Source organism: Prionailurus bengalensis, chromosome B2, assembly GCF_016509475.1.
Source record: "Prionailurus bengalensis isolate Pbe53 chromosome B2, Fcat_Pben_1.1_paternal_pri, whole genome shotgun sequence".
Lineage (NCBI taxonomy): Eukaryota > Metazoa > Chordata > Mammalia > Carnivora > Felidae > Prionailurus > Prionailurus bengalensis.
In genome coordinates this window covers 78,908,014-78,916,046 of record NC_057349.1, presented here as the reverse complement: position 1 = coordinate 78,916,046, position 8,033 = coordinate 78,908,014, and positions in this window count along the sequence as shown.

Sequence of the window (8,033 nt, the reverse complement as noted above, 5' to 3'; positions counted from 1 at the left end):
TCCAAAGTCAGACCCCAGGGGCTGCCTCTGAAAGCTGAGCTTTGTATGTTAGGCAAAGTGTCAGATCACAAATGTCACATATCATTTCCAGCTTCTCATGTTTAGTATTTAAGGGACTCTAAAAGGTACAGATATTCTGGAGAAATCTTTCCTATTTTCTACTTTCCTCCTGTTTCTTTTTTCCTTCTGCTTCTTTTCCCTTTTCCATATCTCCTATCCCACCCATCCAATGGGTTCCTTATTAACAAAAACATGTGTTAAATGGAGAAAGAACTACAGAAAGGAAAAAGAAAGCCTTCCTCAAAAAGGTGACAGGAGAGAATATTTCAGACCACTGGAGGCATGGTCTTGACATTAGGATTCTCCTCGTAACAGATTATGACAGAAAATTTGAGAACTGAAGTTATTAAACATTTTTTTTTATTTTAGAAAGACAGTGTGTGAGTGAGTGGGGGAGAGGGGCTGTGCAGGGGTGGGGGGGGGAGAGAGAGAGAGAGAGAGAGAGAGACAGAGACAGAGAGAGAGAGAGAGAGAGAGAGAGAATCCCAAGCAGGCTCCATGCTCAACTCAGAGCCTGACCTGGGGATCAATCCCACAACCCTGGGATCATGACCTGAGCCAAAATCAAGAGTCGGATGCTCAACTGACTGAACCATCCAGGTGCCCCAGAACTGAAGTTGTTTTAAAATGACATTTACTGATGATTCATTTCCTCCCTATATATTATTTAATAATTTTGACACTGCAAAATTGTCACATGATTTCTTTTTCTAGACTATTGCGCTGAGTTGACACACGAGATCACATGTGACAGATAACAGCTCCTCAATGAACTTCTAGAATGATATTTCTACCCTTACAGTTGTTCCTCTGACACTTGAGAACCATACACGACACAGAGATGAAGTCCCCCTTATTTTATGTAATACCTACTATACGGAAAATAGGAATTGTTCAGTCTTAACACTCAGCAACATTTTGAGGGAAATGATATATTTTTTTAGTTAAAAAAAATTTTTTTTAATGTTTATTTGTGAGAGACAGAGAGAGAGAGAGAGAGACAGAGTGCAAGTGGGGGAGGGGCAGAGAGAGAGGGAGACACAGAATCCAAAGCAGGCTCCAGGCTCCGAGCTGTCAGCACAGAGCCTGACACGGGGCTTGAACCCTAGAACTACGAGATCGTGACCTGAGCCGACATCAGATGCTTAACCAACATAGCCACTGACACGGGTTTAGTGTTTTTTTTTGTTTTGTTTTGTTTTGTTTTTAGCATTTATTTATTTTTGAGAGACAGAGAGAGACAGAGTGTGAGTGGAGAAGAGGCAGAGGGAGAGGGAGACACAGAATCCCAAGCAGGGTCCAGGCTCTGAGCTGTCAGCACAGAGCCCGATGCGGGGCTCAAACTTCTTAGCCGTGAGATCATGACCTGAGCCGAAGTTGGACACTCAACCGACTGAGCCACCCAGGTGCCCCGAGACAAATGATATTTTTAAAGAAAAAATAAATAGCACGTTTTCCAGATTTTTAGGTATAGGGAAACGGTCTTCTTGAGTTGCAAAAGTAATCCCCAGAGGGCAAGAATTTGTAGCATGCAGTAGCAAGAACCACAGGTGGATCAGCCAATCTACCATCTCAGGGAGACATAGCATCAGGTCACAGACTGAAATTCCTTTATCTACATAGTCATCTATTACATACATCCAGTATTCTTGCTTAGGAGCCTTCAGCTTGGTGATTAGCATACTACATGCTCTTTCCTGGGCCTTGGATACAAAGTCAACGCTTTCGAAGCTCGAAGATTCATAATTTATTTTATTTTTTATTTTTTATTTTATCTTCTCTCTTGAAATGAGCAGCATAATTAAAATATTCTATGTAATTTGATACAACTGAGAAATCAGTGGACCATTACATTGGATAAATTATTAATGGTAATAAAATCCTTCATCGAATTTTTCTTAAAGTTTTTTCCAATGTGTTTCTACTTTTACTATCTTATTAGACATTCTCAAAGACTGTATAAAAAACAGTTAGGGGCGCCTGGGTGGCTCAGTCGGTAAAGCATCCAACTTCAGGCTCAGGTCATGATCTCACAGTTTGTGAGTTTGCCTCCGCGCCCCCCCCCCCCCCCCGCCCCCAACGAGTTCTGTGCTGACACCTTGGAGCCTGGAGCCTGCTTCGGATTCTGTGTCTCTGTCTCTCTCTGCCCCTGCCCCGCTCCTACTCTCTCTTTTTCTCAAAAACAAATAAACATTAACAACAACAACAACAACACAACAACAAAAAACGTTAGACAAATTGGTGTTTTTCCCATATCACAAAACAGAAAAGTAAGGTCTAGAAATGGTAAGTTACGTCCTGGGTCGTCAGTGCCAGAGTTGCAGTTACAATCAATATCCCCAGATGTTCTGCTCCCAAGTCTCACCTATATTCTGTGTAAATCGATAGTTCTTTAAACAGGAATTCGAAAACAATATGATACTTTCAACTCTTCAGTGCTGTTGAAACCATAAAGTCTGAACTCTACCTGTTTCCCTAACATGTTTTGGATACAGCAGACAAGGCAAGGAAGCCACAGACTAATCATATACCCTATTGGCTTTTGCCAATTCTCATTTTTACTGGCAGCTGCATTTCAAGGGAAAGCTAGTGAACTGCAGGGAGTAGATAATGGGGCTGTCTCAAGGTATCAGTACATCCAGGCCACTGTGTAAAGCAGATAATCGGCAGCATCTGTTTAGAATGGGAGCCACAGCAAAGAAGTCACAGCTGAGCCCCAAGAAACCCTCAGAATGTGAGCGCTCTGTTTACAAATCAGCGGCCCACCCACTGGTTTAAGAATGAAAGATCCTGTAGCCATACTGTGGTCCTGTCTAGATATTTGATACAGATGTAGCTACAGTGTAGCAGTAGGAGAAATAAAAACAACTCTCAATTATTGAAAGCCTAAATTCCAGGCACCAGGCTGGGAGTTTTGTGTTTATTATTTCACTTAATCTTTATAACCCAAGACAGGTAGACATTTCCCTTGTTAAGTTCCTACCCGAATTTGCGAAAACCATGAAGAACACCAGGAAGAGAGTTTGCTCAGAAGGCAGGCCCAGTGACCATTTAAGAAGTACTTCTCTTTTTAGCAACATTTTTTTCATTATTCGCCATATTTTGATATTATAACACTGCTGCTTGCCCTATTTTTTTTTTAATGAAACATTTAGACATAGAATGTTGGTAGCCTTTTTAATTACAGAGTTTTGATGACTATTTTGCAAGAGTTAAATCAAGGGGGACAAAAGCTGAATTAACCTGTTTCCTCACTCCCCTTATTTGCACTACGTGCTTGTTTATTGTCTGTTAGGATATACTCCTCACATGGTTGGAAATGAAAGGATGATCCATCTCCTCATTACTGATCCTCTGCTTGGTGATGAAAAACAAAACAAAACATATGAACAAAGGAAAAACGCCTTCCTGTCATTTCTCAGCCTCCTTGGCTGCTGCTCAGCTGGGATGTTAAAGAGTGGGGTTTAATGAAAGAAGGTGAGAAGGTGAAAAAAAACGCCCTAATGAGCATGTGTTTAGTTACATGGGAAGATCACTGAGAAGCGGCAGTGATTTTCTTTGTGCCCGACATAAGGCAGTGGCCCCCAAGGTCAAGGAAGCCCATCATCCTTCCTTCCCCATCCATTCATTCCCTACCCTGGCTACCAGCTTCTCCACCTAGACCAGATTTCATTTTTGATGGTAGAGTAAAAAAGAACGTTATTTTTCTTCTCCAGCTTGTAGCTCTTGAGAAACATGCACAAGTGGTGCAGGAGGTTCTTTAGGCTCCTTGCATCACTGCTAGAGCATCTCGTGAGCAAGCACTTCAGATCTCAAGCGTGGGATGACAGAGCCCCAGCCCGGTCTGCGGACTTGCTGACACTTACCCTTTAGAGCGGGCAGGGGGAAGCTAAGTTCCCATCTAGCAATGCGGAGCCACAGAAAAACAAAATGCTTTAATGCTTCAAAGGACAGCCAATAATAGCTGTCGAAACTCTAAAGCAATGCTCTGAATTAGAATGAAATCGTGCAGTCATAATATCATTCCAAAAATGTCTTTAATCAGTGAGCGTTCCAGCCCTGTGGTGTGAGCGTCACACTGAAAATACCAAAGAAAACATGAGGGTCAAACTTGGACAGAACTCTCAAAACTCTAAGAGAGAGTGATGTTTTTGCTTTGCCAGTTCCCAAACCAGGAAATCATTACTCATCAGTCCCAACAGACCACTCTGTGGGGAGTGGGAGAGAGGCACGACCAACCGGAAGTTAAAAAAAGAAACCTCAAAGTATGGCTTCTTTAGGATCAACAGCTATCTCAGGGAGGCAGGACATGCTTCTCTAATGTTCTACGTCCAGTGAAACTATTAACATTTTGGCAGAAATAAATTGAGAGCTTTCTTTGAAGTTGAAATATGCAGTCTTAACTGTGTTCTCATCCTCTACATTTCACTGAGTGAATAACCTAAATTACACAGAACGGCAGTAAATTGGCTCATCATAGCCCTGTTCTAATTTTAAAAGGATAAAGAACTAAAAAAATGAGACAGGCTCACATGTAGCAGTGCAGGGACCGGTGAACTCTGTTAAAGGGCTGCCAGAGTCTTTCCCCAGGAGGTCATGGGTTCAAATTCAACCTGGGTTTGTGGTGACCAGAAGCATTCAATGTCTTGCGTTGAATGTATGCGTGTCCTCAACATAATATTCCTAATAGGGGTACTGACAGTTTGCCTTTGCCACTCTTGCTGACTTTCTCGGGAGTATAGAGGCTGGCCAACCACATGTGGAAACTGAGTCATTTCCTCCCATTTAAAGGTGATCCTTGCAAAAGGTGAACTTTGAGGCATGAAAAACCATCTTCCTTTCATGCTGTTTCCCGTCTGCTCCTCTTCTAGCTCTGAGGAAAAAAGATAGCTGCTCTTTGACTGGCGGGGGTGTGGGGGGTGGGGAGGGTGTCTAACATCCTGATGGGCCCAGGACAGATTGTAAATTTGAAAGGCATACAGGCATGCCCACAAACACTGCATTTTTCAAGCAACAAAATAACTCTCAGTTTCCACAAAGCATTCAGTTGTAGTGATAAAATGCCAGGTCACAAGTCAAATTTTGACTCCATTACTGAGCATTATCCTTGAGCTCTAAACGGAAAGTCAGTACAATTCACCAGCTGTCAGGCTCCAGCCTTCCCCCTCACCCTGAACAACAACAGAATAACAGGCAAAATAGTCATAGCTGTTGGAATCACTACTTGATTAGATTCTTAATGACTGGCTCTGTCCACAGGTCACTTCAGCCAGCCACTCAACAAATAGACTTCAAGCTATTTGGATCCCAGGATTCTGCTTGGAATTTCATAGAATTCAGTGAAAAAAAAAAATCTACCCTCAATCAAAAGAGCTTCAGGATGACTCAGAGACCCTTAAGGTAATTAGATTGTTCCTCTTTATGAAAAAGCAAAATTCTGTGTGAATGAATTGAGACATTTCCAGAGAGTACCTTTCATAGGTTGTAAATGGTTTCCACCTGCAGATTTGATGTTGAACGCCAAGGGGTAGGTTGATGAGCAGGAGAATATCCCATAAGAGGTACTCCCGGGGATGTGTCAGAATTGTGTGTGTGAGGGATGGTAAAATCTGGGCTGCCCCAAGAGCACAGATCACCAGTCTGCAGGGCAGAGTGGCAGCACCCTGTGCAAGCCTTCCATGAGTTCTCCAGTTCTCCTGTAGCCTGAAAGATGTGCTCATCACAGCAAGAAGATCTACCTAGATCCTTTCTTTTAAGGGCTGGCAATCATTTGAATGCGGGCTGCCTGGAAGTGGCAACACTTTGAAGCTGGAGTCAAGTCACCAACTCTCTTGGGAAATTAGAGGCTGGGAGTCACAAAATGGGGAAAACTGTGAATATTTCCTCCTGCCAAGGGTGTAGGTGAATATAAAAAACAACCGTGACCCCTAAAAGAAAAAGAAAAGGCAACAGGTGCTGAAGCCTCCTTCCTTGCCTCTTACAGCTGTCTCCCCAGTGGAGGTAGGCTGAAGACATTTCCTCTACTGTGGGTAAGGCCTCACCAGGCATCAAGGTTGATGCCCACAGATCATCTCACATCTACCCACATATCAGTTATTCCTACATCTGTTGATCGTTGTTGATAACCTATTCCATCTACCTACCTAGTAGAAATCAATAGTTTCAGCTGTGGACTTTTAAATGGCCATTTCCCTGATGGAGAAATGGGACATACTCTTTCTAACCTAAAGCAATCTGGGGGAATTTTGAAAGACTGAACTAGCACTCTGCAGGAAACCTAAGATTGGCCTGATGTCTCCAAAAGGCACTTACTTGCCTCCAGGGTTCTGAGCCACCAACCTTGGGCTTCCTCCCCACCAATTTCCCTTCTTCCTTGCCACATAGTCCAATTATGGAGCCCAGATGTTACGACTGCTATTGGGCTCTGGCCTGGGGCTAGAGGAAAGTGGAAGTTGCCACCAGAGGGCTTGCGGGATGAGGACTGGGGCAGAATTTGCTGGATCTCTGGTGAGTGTCACAAAATGAACGCTGAGGCAGCCACCGAGAGAAGGGCTGGGAATCGAACCAAGTGCCTTCGGTGGGGCTCTTGGGAAGCAGAGTGACGTGGCTCCCTCCATCAGGTGGAAACCGTGCAGTTCTCCCTCGACCCAACTCACGAGAGATAAAGATGTCTAAATAACCACCAGCGCCGCCGCCACAACTCTGCCTGGGCCCCGGAGGGAGGAGGAGCGCCTTTTCTGCTGAAGCAGCGACTAGGGCTTGTTTGTAGGTTCGCAATTCACCATGATAAATGTAAAGACCAATTAAGGTTTGATCCGTGCACACGGGAGGCAGACGGCGGCTGATAGTGGAACCAATTAACGAGCATGTACCCTAATTCCTGTCGCGGCCACCGGGCGCACCGCGGATCCCCAGGCGCCTGCCGCGGCTGCCCCCGAACCCCGCGCGCCCCCCGCCCGGCCCTGGAGGGGGGCGTCCTCCTCGTGCGGGAAGGTGCGAGGAGCGGGGTCCCCAGGGGGCTGGGGAGGGGGCGCGCCGGGCGGGGATGCGGAGAGCCAGCCGCCTACGGAGCCCAACTGTTTGTAGCCGGGGCGTGCGGGTGGGGCGCGCCGGAGTGGTCCTCGCGGGGCGGGGGCGGCGGGGGCTGGACAAGGCGACTAGCGCGAAGCCAGCCGGTGCCCCGAGGGCGGAGGACAGGTGGCCGCGCAGCCGCCGCCAGGTAGCAAACTGCTCCGGGGCTGCGCGGCGCGGTCCCAAGGCTTCGTTCGCCCCCGGGCCTGGCTCTCAGTTGCCCGCCGCGGGGGCGACCTGGGGAAGGCAGAACGGGCGGGTGGCCGCACCCCTGGCCCGGCGCGCCTCGGCCTCTCCCCTCCTGCCCCCCTCTCCCTTCTGGCTCGGCCCGCTGCCCCAGACGTGACCCCCGAGCAAGGTGTTGGCGCTGCGCGCAATCGGGGCGCGCGTGATTAATGGCCCCGAGGTCGGGGGCGGCGCAGGCACAAGCCCCTTCTTGGCTCGGCCGGAGTGTGAGGGTATCTGGGAGGAGAGCCAGGTCCTGGCCGTGGGAGCCCCCGGGACCGCGGTGGCGGCGGCGGCGCAGGAGAAGGAGGAGGAGGAGGAGAAGTAGGTGACGCGGGCTGGAGAGGCTTGTCCCCTCTGGCCCCGGGGCCGGCGCCACCGCAGGTCCCCCGCGCCAGGAAAGTTTGGAGCCACGGGCACCGCGCTGCGCGGCGCGCCGGTCCCTCCCCGCGCAGTTCCCTCGGTGGGGTCTGTGCCGCCGCCGCTGCCAGGGCAGGACAAAGGCTCATTAACACGTGATGGGACCGCGCTTCATAAATGGGACTGGAGCGAGAGGGAGCCAGAGCCAGAGCGCCAGCGGAGGCAGAGGCAGGGACCGCACGAGTGTGGCGAGGCGACGGGCGCCCGGGCTGGCGGAGACCTGCGGCCCCACGCCGAGCCAGGCGGGGCGAGCGGGA